Genomic DNA, 24874 nt, shown 5'->3' with positions numbered 1-24874 from the left:
CAAGAGATACTCATTCAATCTAAGGTGGAACGGAAGTGGTTGTCAGGCACGCGTTCGTGGAGGAATGATGATGATTGTCACGTTCATCACATTCAGGTTGAAGTGCGAATGAATATCTTAGAAGCGGAATAAGTTGAATTGAATAGAAAAACAGTAGTACTTTGCATTAATCTTTGAGGAACAGCAGAGCTCCACACCTTAATCTATGGAGTGCAGAAACTCTACCGTATAAAAATACATAAGTGAAAGGTTCAGGCATGGCCAAGAGGCCAGCCCCCAAAACGTGATCACAGGATCAAAAATACAATCCAGGATGTCTAATACAATAGTAACAAGTCCTATTTATAATAAACTAGCTACTAGGGTTTACAGAAGTAAGTAATTGATGCATAAATCCACTTCCGGAGCCCACTTGGTGTGTGCTTGGGCTGAGCTTGAATGTTACACGTGCAGAGGTCATTCTTGGAGTTGAACGCCAGGTTGTAACGTATTTCTGGCGTTCAACTCTGGTTTGTGACTTGTTTCTGGCATTTAACTCCTGACAGCAGCATAGAACTGGCTTTCAACGCCCTTTTACGTCATCTAAAATCGATCAAAGTATGGACTATTATACATTTCTGGAAAGCCCTGGATGTCTAATTTTCAACGCAATTGGAAGCGCGCCATTTTGAGTTTTGTAGCTCCAGAAAATCCACTTTGAGTGCAGGAAGGACAGAATCCAACAGCATCAGCAGTCCTTCTTCAACCTCTGAATCTGATTTTTGCTCAAGTCCCTCAATTTCAGCCAGAAAATACCTGAAATCACAGAAAAACACACAAAATCATAGTAAAGTCCAAAAATGTGAATTTAACATAAAAACTAATGAAAACATCCCTAAAAGTAACTAGATTCTCCTAAAAACATACTAAAAATAATGCCTAAAAGCGTATAAATTATCCGCTCATCAGTGTACATAATGTAAGTGTGGCGAAATTGGGTTTAGGAATATTTAGTTTGGAAATTGGGTATTGTATATTTTTGTGAAAATGTAAAAAATAATTGAGCACATGTTTGTGCATTCAATACCTTAATCATATGCATTGATCTCTCGTATATATATATTATCCACCACGTATATAAAAAGAATAAAAAGAAAAAGAAAAAAACAAAAGAAAAATCAAAAATAGAAGAAAAATAAAAAGAAGAAAAATAAAAAGGAGAAAAAGAAAAAAAGAGAAAAAGAAAGCAATAAAAAGGGGACAAAATGCCCTAAAGTAAGTGGTGATAGCAATACATATGTATTGTATTCAAAATTGGATGCATGAATATGTGGCAAAAGATAGTCAATGGGTAGTTAGGTTTTGCATTTTGATTACATGGATTGTCTTAGGTTAGGTGGGAAGTTTAGGTTAATCAAGGATTCAGATTTTAGTCCACTTAACTAAATACATTCCTACCTTGACCCTAACCCCATTACAACCCATGAAAAGACCTCTTGATATGTGTATTCATGCATTGAATATATGTTGATTCGTAGAAGAAAAAAAAGCCTTAGAAAGCACGATTTGTAGAGAATTGAGAGAATCAACCCTCAAACACTAGAGATATTAGAGTGCAATTATTTCCAGTTAGGGTTCGATGCTCAAATCCTTGTTCCCGGCTTTCATGAGCTTTCTTTTTGCAAGTCTATTTGTGCTTCATTTTAAAATTTGAATTAGTGGAATTCATGAATCGTCATACTCTCTTAGCCTTACTTGTTCATATGTTCTTGGGGATTGATTTACTTTTAACCAAGTAGGTAGAAACATTTTGCATTTAGTTGCATTCATATAGATAGGTTGCATTTAACAAATCCCACCATCCCTCTTCACCCCTTTATAGCTTTTCTTGAGCTTAGCATGAGATCATGCTAATGTTTAAGTGTGGGGAGATTGATAAACCACTATTTTATGATTTATTTTGTAGTGAATTGAGTAGATTTTGTCAACTATTTTTATACTTATTCATATAAATTGCATGGTTTTGTGAATCCTTCCTAATTTGTACTTAAGAATGAAAACGTGCTTCCTAGGCCTTAAAATTGCTAATTTTAATCCTTTCTTATTACCATTCGATGTCGTGATATGTTTGTTAAGTGATTCCAGGGTTTATAGGGCAGGAATGGCTCAGAGGATGGAAATGGAGCATGCAAAAGTGGAAGGAACACAAAGAATTAAAGATTTGAGAAGCTGATCCCAACGCGTACGCGTGGCTGACGCGTGCGCGTGACCAGGAGCATCGTCCACCAACGCGTATGTGTGACTGACGCGTATACGTGAGATTGTGCAAAGTTCAACCGCGGGTACGCGTGACAGGCGTCACATGCCTCATTAAAAGGAAAACGCTAGGGGCAATTTCAGAGCTCATTTCTGGCCCAGTTTCGAGCCCAGTATGCAAATTAGAGGCTGGGAGTGAAGGAGGATGAAACAATTCATTCATACACACATTAGGTTTAATTCTAGAGAGGAGAGAGCCTCTCCTCTCTCTAGGTTTTAGGGTTCTTTAGTTTTGTTTCTTTTAGATCTAGATCTTAATCTTCTTTCAATTTAGCTTTCCTTTACTTTTATTTGTTCTAGAACTTTAGTTTATCTACTCCTCTTGTTATTTTCTTTATTTTGTCAATTATAGTTCATGAACTCTTTTGTTAATTTCAATTCCCTTTTAATACAATTTCATATTTTCATGTATTTTTATGTTTACCTTAGTTGTTATTGTTAATTTCTTGCTTATGTTAGTTATAGTTTTTCTTTATTGCATTCTATGTGTTTGATGAAATGTTTTTTTTAGTTATGAGTTAGATTTTCCTCTTCTTGGCTTGGGTTGGTTACTTGAGTGATCTTGAGTTGCTAATGTCCAAGTGATTGATAATTGGTGTCCATTGACACTAGTCCTCACTAATTCAATTAGTGAGTGGCTAGGACTTACGGATTAGAATTGATGAAGCTCATTTGACTTTTCTTCAATTGTTAGAGGATGACTAAATGGGATTGATCCTTGCAATTATCATGTTGTACTTAGTGACAAGGATAGAGATCCTTAACCATTAACCCTTGCCAAGACATTTTTACCATTTGAATTTCTTTGCCTTTATTAGTTAATTGTCATTTACTTTCTTGCTATTTACATTTTTGTCAATTGCTATCTCAACCCCCCAATATCCTTTTATAGCCAATAATTGTGCACTTCATTACAATTTCTAAGGAGAACGACCTGGGATTAATACTCCCGAATATTTTGATTTGTATTGTGACAACCTTTTTAAACTTTGATTGGTGGATAAATTGTTTGTATGGACTATGCTTGCAACGAAATTCTTTTGAGAAATTCTAGACCGATATTTATCCCCCACCATTTAGTCTTTAGTAACTTAGTTAATGGTGTAGGTATAGTGAGTAGACTTAGTTAGATGATGTATGTTAGTTTCGTCGGTACCAAGTATGATTTTATAATTTGTATAATTAATTATTAGTAATTGTTACTTAAGCAAAATAAATAAAATAGGTAAGTAAATAATTACGTGTTAAATAAAAAAAAGTAACTCTCAATTAAAATATTAGTGGAATTAAGCGGAATCTGTTGCCATTTAATATAACTGTTTATCTAGGTGGTTTAATAGTGTTTAGTAAAGTGTAGCATCAATTAAACGCTTTAGGTGAGATTAACAGACTAGAGTAAATATTATTGGAATTGCAGAGAGCACGATTATTGTTACCATACCGTGTGACCTTGGGTCACCCCCCTCCCCCGCCGGACATCCTATTGCCATATATAAGAGAGGCTATATTTGGGCATGCAGTAGAGTTGAGAGATTTCATGTTTGATAATTCCTTGATCTCTGCATTTGTCGAGCGGTGGAGGCACAAGACCCACACGTTCCACCTTCCATGGTGTGACCAGCATTACGCTCGAGGATGTAACCTACCACATTGTTCTGCGCACTACTAGAGAGCCGATCGGGGGTTGCACCAGAGACTTCCAGCGATGGCATGGACACCCCACTTGGGAGTGGGTTGAGGATTTACTAGGCGCCAGGCCGCCACCACAGCCGGGGGGAGTGAAGCAGATTTTCGGTGTGAGGATGACTGATAAACCACTATTTCATGGTTTATCATGTGCTTAATCTAGTGGATTTTTTCCATTATTCTCACACTTATTCATACAATTTTCATGTTTTACGTTTTTCTTCCTGATTTTGTGTTATGATTGACAACATGCTTCTTTGGCCTTATATTTGCTAATATTAATCCTCTCTTATTACCATTCTATGCCGTGATATGTGCGTTAAGTAATTTCAGGGATTACAGGGCAAGAATGGCTTGGAGGATGGAAAAGAAGCATGCAAAAGTGGAAGGAATACAAGAAATTGAAGGAACTGCAAAGCTGTCAGCCCTGACCTCTTTGCACTCAAACGGTCATAACTTGAGCTATAGAGGTCCGAATGAGGCGGTTTCAGTTGCGTTAGAAAGCTAACATCCGAGGCTTCGAAATGATATATAATTTGCCATAGTTTCTCTAAAGAAAAGTGATGCGCACCCGTGGTTCTGCAGAAAATCAGCAACCTGTACGGATCAGAATTCGCTCCCAGCGATTTCTGGGCTGTTTTTTACCTAGTTTTTGGCCCAGAAAACACATATTAGAGGCTAAAAAGTGGGGGAATCCATTCAATCAAAAAACAACATTCATAATTCACAATTTTAGGTTTTAGATGTAGTTTCTAGAGAGAGAGAGGCTCTCTCCTCTCTCTAGGTTTTAGGATTTAGGATTTCTCTTAGTTTATGGTTTATTCTTCCCAATTCTAGGTTCAATGTTCCTTTAATTTGTTTTTCTTCTAATTTTTATTTATTCCATTACTTTAGTTTATCTATTCCTCTTGTGGATTCTCTTCTTATTCATTTTGGCTATGAACTTTCCAATGTTAGATTTGATTTTATATTTAATGTAATTTGAGGTATTTCAGATTTATGATTTTAATTTAGCTTTTTACATTCTTAGCTTGAATTGATTAATTGGTGACACTTGAGTTATCAAACTCCTTTATTGATTGACAATTAAAATTTGCTGGTTGATTTGGATCCCTCTAAAGCTAGGCTTTCCTTAGGAGTTGACTAGGACTTGAGGAATTAAACTAATTAGTCCACTTGACTTTCCTTTATTTAGTAAGGGTTAACTAAGTGGGAGTAATGAACAATTCTCATCACAATTGATACGGGTAACTAGGATAGGATTTCCAGTTTTCATACCCTGCTAAGAATTTTATTAGTTATTATTTAAATTTCTTGCAATTTACTTTTTCTGTTAATTATTCAAAAACCCCAAAAAGATAATTTTCCATAATCAATAATAAATCACACCTCCCTGCAATTCCTTGAGAGACTACCCGAGGTTTGAATACTTCAGTTATCAATTTTATTAGGGGTTTGTTACTTGTGACAACCAAACTTTTGTACGAAAGGATTCTTTGCTGGTTTAGAAACTATACTTTCAACGAGACTTTATCTGTAAAATTCTTTACTAGCAGAAAATCCGTTCGTCAATGACCTAGCTGAGGAACAAGGTTGCACACAATCCTGAGGGTGCAGGTCTGGATACACTCCGTCAATATGCCCGGTGCTACTTGATAATGCTCATTGGGGGTTTCTGTTCACAGACAAGTCTATCACACTTGTCCCCTTGAGATGGCTGCCACTATTGGAGGATTTTGAGCGATGTAGTTAGTTGTCACAGAGGTCAACACTGTTATGTCATACGTATCACTCGTTGTGCACTGCAACAGGGCGTAATGTGACTGACATTGCTGGGTGTGTGCCACTTGTTGTCTCGTGGATATACCATAGGTTCCCGTGTTTCAGCCCAGCAGGATACGATCTCGTCAGGTTCCCACTTGCAGCTAGGTACGTGCATATTGTAAATAATTTTTAAGTTACCAACTAATATACATTATGGAATATAATTATGTAAATTCTAACAGAGGATACCATCCACTTTGAGGTGCGTTAAGGGCAACGCAAATGGCCTACGACCTATCTGATATGATAAGAATACCAGGCTGTGGAGTAACATGTCTCAAATTCGAGAGGAAGAACGACCATGACTCTGTTGTCTCTGACTCAACTAATGTGAAAGCTATGGGAAGAATATTGTTGTTATCATCTTGAGCCACAACAATTAGCATTATGCCCCCATACTTTCCGTACAAGTGGGCCCCATCTACAAATACAAAAGGCTTACAATGCTTGAATGCTTCAATGCACAGAAGATATGCCTAAAATTCCTAATCAAACGAACTCCACTCTCCATCAACCATGTCCCCATTGTAATAAGGAACAACAACACATTTGTGAATCATACCGGGTAGGCACTCCTGCAAAGATTGTAAGAGTGCATATATTCTGTTGTTCGACTCTTCCCAGTCTCCATAGATCTTGGCAATCGCCTTCTGCTTTGCCATCAACACCTTTCGATATGAAGGCCTGAAATGGTAACTCTGGTGCACAACATTTTGAAAGACTGGGATAGACACCGACGGGTCAGTATTTATCATAGGTAACACGACGTTGCAAATCAAACCACTATCCAACTGAGCATGGTCCCAAGACATTGTCAGTGCCAGATAAGTATGTGCTCCACTGACCCTCCGCACCTCCCTACAAATTTCTCACGGGTGTCAATTTTCGGCAACACACAAAAATTAACGTAACATACTCTAATGCGTATTAAGTAAATCGGAACATATACCAGTAATTCAAGTTTCTGTCGTAGTGTCACACGAAGACTCCATAGACAACCGTTGGTAAATTGCGTGCAACGACAGTGGTATTTAAGCCTATCAGACTCAACCACTCTGTACTCTGTATTTCGTCTAATACTTTAGTTTTTCACCATAATTAGAACTGATTCATAGTTTCTGAATCTGTGGCTAACCCAGAATTCTACACCACCATCCGTATTGTAATAATCCTCCCCGTCACCCGCATTCAGAAGATCATCAGAATGCATTGCGTCCAAGTTCAACGTCTGATAATGGCTAAGAACATCCGGCAGTCGAGAAATGGCCAAAGGAGAGCACCAGAAACCTACCAACACCTCCTATGGGAGACTCCGGCACATACTCATCCTCGGAAGCTGTTTCGCTAAAGGACCCGGACCCGACAACATCAGTGGAATCACCCTCACTGTCATCGTCGTCTGTGCTGTCATGAGGTTAGGCATAATGAATCGGTGTGGCCTTGAGTAGGACAACTTCAGGACTCGAACCCACACCACCACCCACAACCACATCACGGATCGCAGCATACAACTCCATCACATGTTGCGGCATTAGTCGTGCATGTACGTTGAATATTCCTCACATATTGATTCCTATCAATCCAAAATAACCGGTTGGTAAATTCACTGTTCGGAAGGGCGTTCAGAAATCTGTATGCAACGCGCCCGACCTCCTTCATACCTATTTCCCCATATTGCTTAGCATGACCATCTTGAGTGCATATAGGGTATTAACCTGGTTAGTGCGCAGCATGACAATCTTACTAGACTCAAAAATTACTCCTTCATCACCGTGTTTGACTATCCCATTGGGATAAACCACGACAAAGAAGAATTAATTATTCTCCATCAGAACAAAACAGAGATAAGGGAAACAAAAGATTGGTTTGTGAATTGTGTGATGGGTGATATTGGAATGAGCTCTATAAATAAAGTCTTTCTCCAACATATCTTGGGTGTACAGACACCTGAACAATATTACACACATCCCAGGTGCTGTGACCCATAATAGAGGCTAGACAATATCTCGGATGCTGAGGCAAGAAGAAGGAAACTGTATGCATCTCGGGTGTTGAGACCTCACTTTATTTTCGAGCATACCTCGAATGCTCAGCACCCGATCTCTGCCCCCATTACATATCCCGTGTGCTTCCTAGATATGACTTAGCGTCACTCTGTCACAAAACGAAGTCTGAGATGCCGAAATACGTTTATATGTGAAACCCCCTCCCCCTCAACTTTCAAGATGTGTCCTATTATGCAATTTCATAAATACTCTAGTGTTTATGTATTTTCATAAATAAAATATTTGTTTTATTTAAATAAAAAAATATAGTTTTGACGTTTAATAAATAATGAATAAATTGATTATTCGATCAACTCAAATACTTGACTTCATGTTTTTTATGTGTGGGGAAACGAGACAAAAATAAAACCTTAAAACTCTTGATCAGTGTTGTGTCAGAAAGTTAACCAAATCATTCCAGTAATAAAAGAGTGTTCCCATGAGAAAAATAATTGAGATTTTCGTGCGAGGGTTGCTCAAAGAAAATAGAGATATGAAAGATATAACAAGCGTCTCATAAAAATAACAAAAAAAATTACTAGATATTTTGAACTATCTCAAAAGAATGCTAATTATTTGAGGCTGGTTTAATTTTATATGATAATTATTTAATTTCTAATTTCGTTTATGATTGATACATTGAAGAAACTGGTTATAGCTATTGATTCCTTAATTCCATAGGTGACAAATTCTCTTCTATATTACATCATGTGAATCCCTTAAACATGTATGTGTCTACAACAAGACCAACTAGGAACAATATAATTATCGAATACACAAATTCACATAATTCCAAAATTTAATCCTAATAATAAAATCATGATCGGTGTGGCAATGCAACTTTTAGTAGCTCGAGCATGAAGAGTCAACACGCTAAAACTATCCTCAAAATCTTAAAAGTAAAACAAATACGCTAGGATTCAAATATCATAGAAACTATAAATTAAATATTGCAAATAAAAAAAAGAGAAAGAATTCAAATCATATTTTATTAACAATAAAAAATTATATTTAAACATCATTAAATTGAAAAGATATAATGTGGAGATGTTAGAATATATTAGGATTTGATTAGAATATTAGATTTTATATTGATTTAATTTGATATTAGGTTGATCACATAAATATAATTAAAACTTATAAATAAAACTTCTTTTTGTACTCTATATACATCTTAATGTTTTTATACCAACTATAGATCTTAATGTTTCCAATAGAAAATTATCAACAGTTTCTGGCAATTGGGCTATATGGATACCAAAAATTAAACTTCAATTAGTTTTTGGTATTACAATATATACATGTTGGAATTGGAAATTAGTATACATTCACATTTATCACAAAACTTTATAAATAATATAATCAAAATTTATAACTAATATAATAAAACTTATTCATATTTATAGTCAAATTTCATAAATAATAGAATCAAACTAGATTTACATTTATAATCAAGCTATAAATTAATCAACCACAAAAATGGTTAAATCGATCTTTCACTATAGAATAATCAAACTTTGCATATAGTTGAATACTCAACAATTTTTATAACAATATAATCAAACTTTCACTTACATAAAAAATCTGTCATACCATTGTAATGTTATACTTTTATTTGTATTTTGATTATAATTCTGTAAACATAAATTGACTATATTATTTACGAAGTTTCATTATAAACGTAAATCAAGAATGATTATATTGCATAAACTTAGTGTGTGATCATTCCATGCATATTCCTATAGAGGTGACCGATTGGTGACGGTTTTTGTGATCTTTATTGCATAATTATTCTAAAAATATATAAAATATGTATAAATATATATAAATACATATAAATACATAGTGATTGATTAGATTTTTTGTTTTACTTTATCCATTTTTTATTCAACTATGTGCTTCATTAAACGATATTGGTGAATTAGTCGCCCAAATAAAAAAAAAACGATATTGGTGAATCGCAAAAAAGTGTGTGCTAATTTCATAATAGAAAAACATATATGCTATTCTCATGTGTATTATAAATTATAACCGATGATTGACCATAGAAGTACTTGTTGAAACATAATTCACTACCAAATAAACTCTTATTCCCATGACAACATGAGTGTATGCTTTATTCATTGTATATAGGGTTCCAACCACTGTTATCTTTAGCAACATATGCCACAACCCCATGGTGTCAAGAAGCCACAGCATTTTTTACACTGTGACTGATCAATCCTTCTCGACTCATCTATTTTGAGATCTGATTTTGATTCTTCTCCTTTATTAACTGTGTAGAAAAACAAGAATTTTTGTTTAAAAAATTATCGAGTGCTATTCCTTTTAAAAGATACATAAGACATATATATCTGACATATAATTACCACAACTACTTAAAAATTATGACAAAAAGAGAGACCGGTTTATATATTTAAATAATTAAGTTTTTTGTATATTTAGGATTTGAGATAGAAAAAAAATGATATATGCGAATCAAAAAGTGCAATGAAATAGAGTGCTATATAAATTTTTCTTCCTATAAAAACAGTTTCATTAATCACATTTTCATATACACTTTGACAACAAAGGAGGAAAAAGTTCAACTAGTTCTCAAATTCGTCAAAGCCTAAGATAATTCACAACGTGCAAGGATTTTTTACAATATCTTATGAGAGTTAAGTCTAGTGTTTGAATATAAAATCAATGTATTGGTATAAATATATTTGTACAAAGATACGTTATTAGTCAAGTAGCACCATATTAACCTGGGCTCAAAATTGGGGTCTATCAAATTAAATATATAATCACCATACAAAATATCAAAACTTTATTCTTTAATTAGAAAAATCATATGCAAATTAAAAGACCGAACTCTTATGCATCTATAAATTTGATTTTTTTTTTTGTTGTGTAAAATAAACCTAAACAAACCTTCTTTTAAGCCAGAGGTAGTGTCATGAAAATTGTTTGCAGCTACCTCTGAAGGGATGAAAACAACCGCCAAGACCAAGAGACTCATGATGACTAAGATATTCTTGGAAACCATTTTTGTATGAACAAGAAATAATTGTTGTATGATGAAAATACTGAAAAATAACTAATGTATGTTGCTTTATATATCGGAAAAATTAATCTGTATATATAGAGCACCTTCGTAGTATGAAATTTTACGGTGTGTTCTAGATCGGAATATGGCTAACGCTTTATGGTCAAAATATCATAAATGATAAAACAGGTCAAGGTCAAGGTCATTTATTACATACTATAATAACAACCAAAGACCGAATATTTAGGCTTTGTTTGGTAAATTTCTTTTAAGGAAGTGTTTAAATTTTTTTATTTTGTGTTTGATAAATTAATAAAATTATGTGTTTATATTTATAGTTTTAAAAATAAAAAGTACTTTTAAATACACTAAATATAAAATTTTTTAAAGATAGTTTGTATTTATTAAAATAAAAAAATCTAATATAACATTATACATTAATTAATTTTTAAATTTAATTCTTATGTTTATATCTATTATAATATTTTTAAATTTTAAAAGTTATTTTATCAAATATATTTATTGTTATTTATGTTTATTTAATTTTTTTATTTGATTTACTATATATGGATATTATAACTTTTATAAATCTACTTAATATACTAAAACTGGGTTTTTCCCCAATTAATAGAAGTGAGGTGTCGATTTCTCATGAATCCATTTTCCCGCCAAAATAAATGCACTATTTTTTCTTCTAAGTTTATTTTATAAAAATATCTTTATTATAGTTATATAAAATCAATATTTAATACATTATTAAACTACTTATCAATTATCAATCAAAAATATTTTTAATTATTTTAATAATAATAATAATAATAATAATAATAATAATAATAATAATAATAATAATAATAATAATAATATGATAATGGCACCGGTTATTAATAACCAATTTATATTTCTCTAAATAAATTGATTTTAAAAAAATATCTTTATTATAATTATATTACAATATTACAATTAGTATTTAATGAATAATGCATAATTATATTAATTTAAAAAATATATTTATTATCTATCTATTCTATTTATTATTCTATTATATAAAAATCGAATTTTTGCACTTAATAATGGAACTGATGTGACATACTCTTGAGGTGTTTCCTTATTTATTTCATTTAATTCGTTCAAGCAAATTAATTATAATTAATTAATTATATTAATTAGTTAATTTGATTAGACATTCAAATCTCATTATTTATTATAATTTATATGAATTGATTAATTATAATTAATTATATCAGTTAATTAATTTGGTTAATTATATTAATTATTTGATTTGATTGGAGTAAATATCAAATTATTTAATAAATAATAAATATGATAATGAAATATATGAATTAATTTAATTGGTTTATTTTTCTCGATACCATCTATTTATATAAGATCAAATATTTTTTACTCATTTGCTCTCTTTTCTCTCTCTTTTCCTCCCTCCCTCTCTTCCTTTTTCTCTCTCCCATGTTTAAGGTACAATTTTTATAATTTATTTAATTTTTATTTTTTTATCTTTATTTATACATTTCATTTTTTTATTTTTTTAAAATTTTTTTTTATTTTAATTGTTTATTATTAGGCGCATACTTTTTTTTCTTTTATCTTCTGATTAACAAAAAAGATGTGTCATCTTTACATTATTTTTAAATAATCTTACTATAATTTTGTTTTGTAATATTCTATTTAGTCATGTATACTTCAATTCATAAATAAATATATATATATATATTATCTGTTTTTTTTATTCACAATTAATATATACATTGTTTGTATATGTGGTTATATATATATATATAGTCTTTTTTTGTGATTCACAATTAATATATACATTATTCCTGTATGTAGTTTATATGTTAATGTTTTTATTGATTCTCTTTATTATTATTTTTTTGTGTGTCTCTTTGTTGCTCTTTATTTTGGTTATATTCATTGATTTCTCTGTATTGATGCTCTTTTTATTTGAAATATCGTGACAATTTAGATTTTAGAGTGTATGTTGTGATCCATGTGATATTTGTTAATTTGGTGTATCTTTTTAGATGGCTTATGTTATAATGTGTTTAAGGAGTTGACTTAAAATTAAAATATGGTATATAAATTTATAATATGATTAATATGCTAAAATATTAGGATATTATCATATAGATATTTTTTTATTTGTCCATTAGATTCAACTATATAGGATCTTGAAAATTATGCAATTATGTAATTAGTTGTTTTTTCATATAATTATTGTATTGATCATTTATATTAGTGAGACTATTTTCATTATTAATATTCATAAATATGCTATTATTTGTATAATTGATAGAATCATCTTATTTGTTTAAATTTAATTTTATTGAATTAATTATTCAAGGTGCCATCGCTATTTCTATTTTTAAAGAATTTTTTTAATATTATTTAACAATTCTAATAACATAATAACAATTAAAAAAGACAAAACAAAAATTTTTAATATAAAAATAAGGCAAAAAGAATAAATTTATTTAATAATTTTTCAGGATATATATATATTTTTTTATAGATAATTATTGTAAGGCATGATAAATTATTAAATTCTAAAAATAATTATTAAGGATAATTGATTATTATAGTTAAAAATAATATCAATTTAAATTATATACAAATAAACCATGCCAAACATAACTTAAAAGGGTTACTTTTAAAAGAATATAGTTTATGATATTTAATTTTTTACTATTTATTAAAAAAAAGCATAATTATTTAGCGATATTTATTTTTTAAATTCACTATGTATGTAATTTTTTTGACAAAATTTTACTCACGATGGTAATTTTTCTAATGGTGTAAATGCAGAAAATTATATTTTTACTCTTTGATAATCGATATATTATTAATAATGAATAATAATTAACCCCTCATATTTTTAATCAAAGCATTTCACGATAGTTTCTATTTATAGATATTAATGAATGATTATTTCTTTAAAAATAAAATGCATCATGATTTTAGGTTATTTCATAATTAACAATAATATTTTATTATTTCTTTAAAAATAAATTGCATTATGATTTTAGGTTATTTCACAATAATAATTAATGTTTATAATATTAAATTACTCTAAATTTTTTATTTTTTATCGTTAGTAGTTAATCCCAAAATAAAAAGATTATGTTGAATTATTGAATAGTCCAAGTATAATTGAAGTTAATTTAGTCTATTTGTTTATTAATATAATTGATTGAAAGCACAAATGATAAATAAGACAAGCAAATAATTAGAAAAATATAATATTAGTAATTACTTAAAATAGATAACAAAATAAGTTATAGGGTATTACTTTATTTAAATTATTAACAATTAAAAGAATAAAAGATCAGTAATTATTTTTAAAATAGACATTAAATTTAGTTTTATGGTACTAATTTATTTGAGTTGTTAATAAAATTTTATAATTTTCAGATATATATCTACTCAATTTATGTAATTTATTTTATTCTACTTTAACAAAAAATTGAGACGTGTATTTTTAATTATTTATTTAGAAAGTATAGCGAAATGAGTTATATCAATTAAAATTAATTATCGATAATTAATATCAATTAATTGATTATATTAATTTGTAAGATTAATAACGTATAATAAATGTTGTGAAATTAATTATCATAAATTAATAATTAATAAATAAAAAATTACAAAGGGACTTTTTTATTATTTTTTAATAGCTACACGTTTTTATAATTTCACTTTCTCTTTATCTCTTCCTTTTACATTTATTTCTTTTAATTTATTGAACTAAATCAATTACACTAATTATTTATATTAACTAATTAAATACTTTTTAATGGGTTATTATAATTGTGCCTTTAGACCATAGATTAAAAATATTATAAAAAATATTTTATAAAATTATTAAAAAATAAATATTTTTAAAATATGTTCTTAAGAAATAAATTAACTAAATTATTTTTTAATTTAATGTGTTTGATTCATTCAATTGTATTCATTATAACTAATCAATTATGTAATTTGATTTGATTAGGATAAATATTTCATTATTTAATATTTTATTTGATTCATTAAATTACATTAATCATAACTTCAAATATTTAATTTAATTAGAGTAAATATCAAATTATTTTAATTTTTTTTTAATTCATTAGACCAAATTAATTATAACTAATTTATTATTTAATTTGATTGAGATAAATATTAAATTATTTAATAAATAATATATAAAACAATGAAATAAATAAACTCAATTAATTCAATTTATTATCTTATTATTTTATATATTCATTTTTTTTTCTATTCTATACTTTAGGTAAAATATTTATAATTTTTTATTTTTATTTTTTATCTTAATTTTGGTAATATTTTTCTATGATTTTGTTTTATATTAATTTTTTTATTTATTTTGATTAATAATTCTTAAGGGTATTATTATTTTATTTAAAAATAATTTAAATTATTTGTAATATTCTTATAAAAGTTGATTAATAGGTTTTTTTTTAATATTTTTTTGAAAACTTTTTAATAAGATTGTATTTTGATTTTTCTCTTTAATCCTTTGTATTAATTAATTATATTAATCTTCTATTACAATACATTTTTTATCTACTCCACACATTATCTTTTTTATCTTCTTTTACTTTTTTAATTGCTATTTTTACTTTATTTTTAATTGTTTATTTTAATTTTACTTCTCATATATAGATTTATTATAATTCATCACAGGTTCTTTTTTAATTTAAGTGATTTTTTGGGTTATATTTTACCATTGATACTTTTATTTTGTTTAGTGTTTTTTAGTCTGTGTTTAATATAATAATCTATAAATATCTATTCTATTATATAAAAATTAAATTTCTGCACTTAATGATGAAACTGTCGTGACATGTTTCTGATGGTGTTTTTGATTTATTTCTTTTAACTCATTAAATTTAATTTATTATAATAAATTAATTATATCAACTAATTGATTTGGTTAATTATTTAAATATCATATAATTTATTATAATTTCTATCAATCAATTAATTGTAATTCAAGTTGAATGATTATTTTGTTATGAAATTATTATTTCCTAATCTATTCATGGGCAATACATATATTAATTATAATCGCAAATTAAGCTATTTTACATTAAATGACTTATATAATGGTCATCTCATTTATTAACATAAATGCTGAATTAAATAAGTCATTATTACTTTTGATTTAGAATTGAATGAGAATAAAACCAGAGATACTATTTTATTTGCCTTTAGGGTTTAATGGGCGTCACACTCAGATATAAATAGTGACTTTCGAATTTTGGTCTCCAACACATTAAAGCCACATCCGTAACTCTTTTTCCATAAAAGGAATTGCGAGTCAACTCTATCAGGGATACAGAAGGTTTTCAAAGAACAAGGGAATTGTCTGAATTTGTACGAATTCTAAATGTTCGAACTTATGATGTTGTTTCAGTTGGTTGTTGTTACGAGAGTAACTATAATCTATACGTGTCTAAAGAGTAGAATAGATTAAATATTATTTAAGTAATTTATTTCTAATATTGGTATTTGATTAAATTAGTTTTAGAGAAATTTAAATTATTGACTCAATTTATATATTACGACTATTCTTTTTGAATATATTATTTTTATATTTTTTAATATAAATTTTTTTCTAATTTTTAAGTTTATTTTCTTTCTTGAATATATATGTATCACCTTTTTTCTCATTTTATATTTTAGATTAGTAATGTAATTATTAAGAAAAAATGTATTTAAAAAAAATATTAAAACATCACTATTTAAAAAAAAGGAAAGATACATAAAAAAAAAGAAAAATTAAAAATTAAAACATCACTATTAGAAAAAAAATAATGGAGTCGGGATTGAGGAATATATATGGATATAAAAAATTATTGCAAGATTGTTGAATAAAAAATAATCATATATATAAAACGAAGTAATTATAACAAAAAAATAATTAATATATGTGATTTAAATGTTTTTAATAACCGGTAACATGGAGTTTAACAAAATATAATTCATATATTTTTTTATATATGTATATGTATATAATTATTTATGTATATGTATATATATTAAGAAAAATTATCGTAATATATATAGATATACAGAATTATTTAACAAAATTAATATATACGTATAAATAAAGAAAAATATTATTATAATTTTTACATGAACTCTTTTTCTCTCTCAAATAAATTTATTCTAACTATATTATAATTAGCTCACGAATAATGCATGATTATATTAATTTAAGAAAATATCTTTATTATAATTATATCAAATCAATATTTAATGCATTATTAAACTACTTATCAATCATCGATATTTTTGGTCATTCTAATTATATCAATTGATATAGTTCTAATTCTCATTCAAGTGCAATAATTTTATTAGGAGATACTTAATGCACACATTAATAGTGACCCATTTAATTTGATAATAATAATAATAATAATAATAATAATAATAATAATAATAATAATAATAATAATAATAATAATAATAATAATAATAAAAGTCTACACGGTACATGCATTATATTTTAAAAGGGTAAAATATATTTTAAAAAAAATTAGGGTATCAAAAATCAATTGTGATTAATATCAATATCAATAATTAATTTTTATAATTATTTTTGTACTACTAAAGGCTATATATAGTATTTTTTTTTTGTAAAATAAAAAAAGTTGTGATTCATAACATTTTCGTAAAGTTATATCATATAGACACAACATTAATTAGATATCAAATTGAATTTTAAATAATATATTTTATTTTTTGCTCATATTTTTTATTAATTATTTTACTTTCTATATTTACAGTAAAAATTCAATGTAAAAAAAAATATTGAATGTTATCTATTTTATTTTTTTAGAGTCATAATTAAATTTGATATAATTATAATAAGTATCTAGAATTAATAATAACATGATACTATAATTTTAAGGTTTAATTATTCTGTTGGTCCTTATAGTTTCACGAAATTTTTAATTAGGTCCCTATACTTTTTTTTTCTTTTAATTGGGTCCCTGCACCAATTTTTTTTTCAATTTGATAATAATAACAATTTATGATAAAAAAAAATTGATATCTAATTTGATATAATAAAAAAATTCAAATTATAAAAATTCAATTTGATAATATATATTTTAATGTTATTATTATTAATGTATTAACTGAATTTTAATGTTTATTATTTATATATTTAAAAATTATTTATTTGGTTTCATAATAAATGATATTTTTAAATTTGAATAATTTATTAATTAGTTTGTACTTCTTTAGTAAAAAAAGAATATTAATATAATGAATAAAAATATAATTAAAAATATTGTTTAAAGAATGATAAGGACAAATAAACCCCTAACAAATTTAAATTTAGAGACAATTAGGCCCCTGTCCATTTTTTAACCAAATACGTCAGCAATTTCCGTCGAGTTTTCGCCAAAAAACTGACAGAAGGACCGGGTTGGCAGATGGAGTACAGGGTCAGGGACCGTAATGAAAGGTGTTTTTGGTTAAGGGTCGTCTTGTCATTTTGGGAAATAGACAGAGACCGGGTTAGTACTTTACTCTTTTATCAATATGCATAATACAAGTCATTATAGTTACAACTTAGATTTTCGTATCAATAGAGGTTATTTCTTCATTAGTTTGGGACTGAGTGACATTTTGGGATAGTTTAACCTCAATAGGCCCTTTTTTTGTTGTTTAAATCATTGCCTTGTTCTTCAACTAAAGCACTTTTGTATTGTCATTAGCATTATCTCTATTAGCATTTTTTTCTTGTTGAGTAGCTGCTGCTGCTTCCTCTGCCCTCAGCCTCTTTGCTAGTGCACAGCTTCTTATGGTGTGACCAACACTCATTTAAGTTTCACATGTAAATTTACCATATGTCCTCTTGAACTTGGTTGCTTTCTTCTCTTGGCTTCTTCTAAAGGTGCCTTCACTTGGATGTTTTTTTCTTTTGTAAATTTTAGGCCTTCCATGTGGTTTTATTACAAAAAAAACGATAACACTACAAGAATAATTAGTTTTAGCGACAAATTTTTAACGACAATAATACAATGGCCACTATTTTTTTATCTAAGTATGTTTTTGCGGCTATTATGTATTTGCCATTAATATTATATATTATAATGGCAATTATTATTATTGCCACTAAAAATATAAAAAAAACTATTTTTAATAAAAATTTTAATGGTCATAATATTATGGCTGGTATTATTATCATTAAATATAGAAAAAACTACCTTTAATAAAAAAATTTTAGTGGCCATTATACTATAGCTAATATTATTTTTATTAAAATATTTTTTTTATAACAAGAACAAACAAAACCCACGGACATCTACCTCACCCCCTTTCTCTTACTCTGTGAGAAGCCTAACCCTAAACCCAGGCACCGTCACCATCCCTCATCGCCGAACTTTTCTCCTCCGGAACAGGATGCTGTCGCCGCCGACAGGGACTGACCGTGGTGCCGTCGCACTCTTCTCATCGCGGAACTCTTCTTAGCTCTCATCGTTCCTCTTTTCGTCGCCGTTGCATGAAGAAAGCATTGACCCCGTGGCGTCGCCGTCGCAAAGGTTTCTTGGTCGGTCGTCGTGTCTTCGAGATCTCTCTCTCTCTCCCTCCCCGAGGTCAACATGCTTCTTCGAGCTCTCTGTCACTCTCTGTCCGAGCTCACTTCCCTTCGTCCATTGCCGTCACTTCCGATTCCTCCGTCTCCCTCACTTGCCTTCCTCCTTCGCCGTCGGTAAGCACTGCTGCTTCAATTTAATTTTACTTGTTTTCTACTTTTGTTAATAATACGAGTTGCTAGGTTTTCTGATTTCTGTTTGAGTTTGTTAATTTTTGCTTATTCTGAGATACTGAATTTCTGAAATAATGGTTGAATTGAATTATTCCTCGTCGTCGAATGTTCCTTTCTTTTTTCTCTTCTAAATTTAGGTGGCAGTAAATTTTCCTCTATATGTTATCATCATACAGGTTAAGGAGATTCTTGTTCTTCTTGTTGTTCTTTAGAAGTTGTTCTCAAAATGCTTGGTTATGTGAATGCAAATGGGGTCAAGGTTCAAGAAGTTAGGTGGTGTCAGAGAATGTGAGAGAATCACTGTCTAAATGGCAGAGAAGAGTGAAGGACAAACAGAGTTCCCGTCAAGCACTGGTTTCTGAAACATCTCCATCATCAGATTCTGATATCAACATTGTAATGCACAAATAGAAGGCATACTGTAATCAATTATTTAAAACTACTAGGATCATGTAGTGCTATAGATTAATAAGTAATAACTGCTGCTTTTTCTTTTAAACATGTAGATCAATGCTGCAGAGTTTGTTTATCCATTTTAGTTTTTTGCTGGGGCAAAGACATTGATACAGAAAATTATGGATCCTAATCCTAAAACAGTGAGTACGTTGGTGTATTTATTTTCAACTTAGATTTATTAACTGACTCAGTTACAAGCTATATGCGTTATGCTATGCATGAATTGAAATTCACATGGATTTCTGTTCTTCTACCATTTAGTCAATGCTATTTTGAGCAAAACCTTGATCAAAATGCCATTGCTTTGAATCTAAGTTCTTAAGATAGTTTTATACTTTCATTAGGATTTGCTCCTATGGAAATTTTAAGCCTGATTGGTGATAGATTCTTAGAAATTTCATATATCATTTAATATAATTCTGATAAATGCAGTAGATGAAATTTTTTTTCCTCAAGGCTTGAATCTTTCACTGCTATTTGATAGGCGTCAGGTATTGTATCCAAGCATATTCTTTCTCAAATTCATGGTTCCTTTTTCGGCCTTTTGTTGATTCTGTGTTTTTCAAGGTTTTTAGGCTATAAATATGAATTTGTTCGATTCTCAGCATTAATGTGTGGATCTTGCTGGTAACTGATCATCCTGCAAGTCCCTTTTATGTGCTCTTTTTGTGCAGGGGCTGTGTCTGTGCCCTGAATTTGGTGAGATAACTAAACCTGATGGTAACGCCATCGTATTCAAACCTTGTTCGTTTCACTTCTTCTCTTTTACGTCAAATCTAATTTTTCCTTTTGGTTTTATAATTAAATTCAGGCTTCAGATTCAGCTTAGTCTCATATAACATATTAGCTCAGATATGTTCAGTTTCTCAAAATCTAAATTTTAATGCGCAACCATTGACTTTGACTTATTTTTTTAACTTTAATTTAAACAAAAATTGTTATGTAGGCTTATGTGAAGAGCTTTTTGTTCCCACACTCTCCTTCCCCGTCACTCAAGTAAAGTTCTTTGCTTCCCAAGTTTCATTTGTAAATATTGATACCAAAATACAAAATTTAATCAGTAAATTAATGTGAACTACAAATTTTACGATATTTACACAACAAGGTAGTATGCTAGTTATATGTAATTGGTATTCAGATCATTGTGGTTCTTTTTATCTAACTCTCATTTTTGTCCTGTCTTTTAGTAAAATAATGGGACTGATCAGTTATCAAAACTTCAATTAGTCTTTAATGATTTCAACATTCTTAGTTTATTTATTCTTACTTTCTGGTATTTAGTGCAGAGTTGGTTTTGGAGAAGAAAATTGAATACAATGATCTACTAAAGTCAATTAAAGATGGAAACTCTCCAAATGATGATGAAGAAAGCAAAGGCCAGCCAATTAAACAAGAGGATGCTGCATCCAATGATGGTTAGTGTATCAAGCCCATGTATTTTCTTATTGATATTAGAGACTGCCCCATCTTGTGTATAATACTGCCTTGATATTGATATTGTTACCGAGTATTAACCTACTGATAGACTACTTGCAGAAGCTATGCATTTGTCCTGCTTTTTCATGTCTATTATTGTTGTACTCCTTTGATTGTTTCTGCACCAAATGCATGTGTGCAATATTTGTTCGTTAACTGATCTTTTGATTCTGGACCTAAATCGAATAAAGAAGATCGTGGAGACCCCAATGATCCTTGTGTGAGACTAAAGCGTGACTGTGTAGGAATTTTGGCTGCGTTTAGGGTCAAAGATCCCTCTCGTCATGTTGTTATTGTGGCCAACACACATCTTTATTGGTATGAAGCGGCATGCTTTGCTTTTATTTTTCTTGTCTAGTTCTTTTACTTTTCAATGCTTTTTGTGTAGCTCTAGTTATATGAACACATGGTTGTTCTAGTGGTGGAATTCATTAATGATACTGAGTTATTGTCCCAAGGATCCTGAATGAACTGATGTCAAGCTTGCACAAGCTAAATATCTTCTTTCTTGATTATCACAATTCAAAACTCTGGTATCAGATCAATATGAATGCACGCCTGAAGTGATTGTGGTTGGTGACTTTAATTCTACACCAGGAGATATGGTATGGTAACTAGTGGCTTACTTGAAAAGAACTGTAATATATACACAATTTTTTATGTATAATCCCTTATTTTGATCTCATTAATTTCCTTCATAACAAGATTATGATCATTATGCTTTTTCATGTGGGTAGCCATGATGAATTAAGATGTGAACCCATACACTCAACTTTCACAAGTGGAAGGAAATATCATAACCGAGTCCCTGAGATACTAGTGAATTTATTAATGAATGTATATAGTTACACAAGCTTATAGGATTGTAGTATTTTTTGTTATTTAGATTTGTAATATAATTTATTACTTTTCAAAAGAAATTTATGTATCAATATTTTGAGTTTAATGAAATATCTTATTTTGTAGTAATTAATTTCAGTATATTTATATTATGCATAATAATAATAATAATAATTGTTGGCAAAAATAATTGAGATTCTAGAAAAAAAAAAGATAGTTCGTTGCTTCTAAGAAAATGCGTATAATATAATTAAAAAAGGTTTTAAGATTTTAGCGGCTATAGTAATGGCAATTAAAAGTAAATAACATTATAATTTTAGAATTATTTTTAGTGGCCATATAAATTGTCGGTAAAATAGGTTTTGGCGGCAATAGTAATGGCCGCTAAAAATAAATAACGTTGCAATTTTATAATTATTTTTGGTGGCCATATAAATTGCCAATAAAATGGCCACTAAAAGTTATATATTTTTTGCGGCCATTAAAAAGGTCTTTACCAGCAAATGTTATAATTGCCGCTAAAATCTTTTAGCGGCGAAGCATAAGACGGCTAATGTTTAATTGCCGGTATACGTATTAGCGGCTATTTTTATTGCCGCTAAAAGTAAAATAAATGGCCGCTAAAAGTGATTTTTCTTGTAGTGTAAGTACCGTTGGATTTACTAGTGAAATAACAAAAATAATCTGCAGATAATATATTTACCAGCGAATTTTTCATCAGAATTAATTCGATGGTATAACTCTTGCCGGTAACCAACAACCGTCGAAATTTTCAATCTACCAATAGTTACCGTCGGATTCTGCAACGGATTCTTTTTTTAATCTGTCGGTAATTACCGATGAAAAAGTTCTGCCGGTAGTTTTGACGATCCGCTATTTTCTTTCCCACCTAATTACAATTAGATTTTGCCCCAGGTAAATTCGACGGTAAATCTAGTTTTTATTTTTATTTTTTTTACACAATAGGTGGTCAAATTCTTTGTTTTATTTATTTAAATTTATTTTTTCACAATTAGTAGTCAAACTCTAAATAATAGAAACCAAATATGGTAGATTAAATATCAAGTGTACAAAAAAAATATTAAAAGTAAAAAACTAGAATATACAATTAAACAATTTACAACAAAACTCTAATCACTAAAGATCCTAACAGTCATCATCATCGTCGTCGTCATCCCCCTGATTCTGCTGAGGCGGTGGACTATGCGGTGATATGTCTGTGCTCCTGTAGCAGCTCCGCTACCACCAACAGCGCCACTGCCACTGGCTCGCATATAATCTTAGTACACCGTCATCTGTTGCTCCAACTCTCGCCTCCACTACAGCTTAAGGAAATCTCAAACGCGTGTGAAGATCTCCTAATACTTCTCCTCATACTACTGCAGCTGCTACGCCTGTTGGTGAAAGCTCCGGGTGAGCTCCATCACCTGCTCCCTCAAATCGACGCCGTCTTCGAAATTGACGGGTCAGCTGGTGGTAGAGGCGGATGAAGTTTCAATGTGAAAATTAATAAGTTGAAGGAAAATGACTCATGCTTCTCACAACATTAGGTCTTTTTTGCATACACGGAGTGTGTGCTTTATTTATTGTATATAGGTTCCAAACACTATTATCTTTAGCAACATATGTCACAAGCCCATTGCACAGCATTTTTTACTCAGCTTGTCATCAATCCTTCTTGACTCATCTATTTTGAGATCTGATTTTGATTATTCTCCTTTATTACGAGAATTTTTGTTTCAGCTCCACTAGGTAAACAACAGAAAATCTGAACAACGTGAACAACGGGCTGAAAATTTGGCTCAATAAAGTTATGAAAAAATCTAAATTACCCAACTAAAAAGCTCCATTCAGTAATTCAAAAGTTTTAACCATCTATTATACTCTAATTTACCAAAGCACCAGCTTCTCACCCAAACCCTCTACCGTCGCCACCATCGTTTGGTCGCCAACCAACCCATCGTCGCCGTCGAGATCCTCCTTACTGTCTGATGAGCCGAAATTTGCACAGCAGCAAATTCCTTCGACAAGTGTACCGAATCGTCAAATAATAACTCACAACAGTGAGGTCGATCCCACAGGGATTGATGGATCAAGCAACTTTAGTGAGGTGATTTGTCTAGTCAAGCTAATATTGAAAGGTTTTGGTGAAATTTAACTAACAGAATGTAAATTGTAAGAAGTTAAAGTGCTAAAAGTAAATTGCAAAATGTAAATGGTGGAAACATAAATGGAAAGAAACTAAAGTACTGAAACTTAAAATTGCAATAAAGTAAAAGAGCAAAAACTTAAATAGCAAGAAAGTAAAGGCAAGAATGTAAATGGCTATGAAAATGTAAATTGCATGGAATGTAAAAGGGTCTTGGATGCTGGGAATCAAAGGAAGCAGTAAATCAAAGCAATTAAAGGAAACTCAAA

At 29.6% G+C, this 24874-nt stretch overlaps 1 long non-coding RNA gene across 1 annotated transcript; it reads right to left on the bottom strand.

Annotated features, from left to right (window-relative positions):
* Positions 1 to 9829: 9829 nt before the first annotated feature.
* Positions 9830 to 10949, bottom strand: LOC112723811 (uncharacterized). The gene is made up of 2 exons (XR_003163180.3): positions 10767 to 10949; positions 9830 to 10125 (listed from the first exon to the last, which is right to left on the bottom strand). It is a non-coding gene; the product is annotated as an uncharacterized lncRNA (long non-coding RNA).
* Between the last annotated feature and the right edge of the window lie 13925 nt (positions 10950 to 24874).

The sequence above is a fragment of the Arachis hypogaea genome, chromosome 11 (genome assembly GCF_003086295.3).
Source record: "Arachis hypogaea cultivar Tifrunner chromosome 11, arahy.Tifrunner.gnm2.J5K5, whole genome shotgun sequence".
Taxonomy (NCBI): domain Eukaryota; kingdom Viridiplantae; phylum Streptophyta; class Magnoliopsida; order Fabales; family Fabaceae; genus Arachis; species Arachis hypogaea.
Note: the sequence above shows the minus strand (reverse complement) of the source record. Positions and strands in the feature narration are given on the sequence as shown.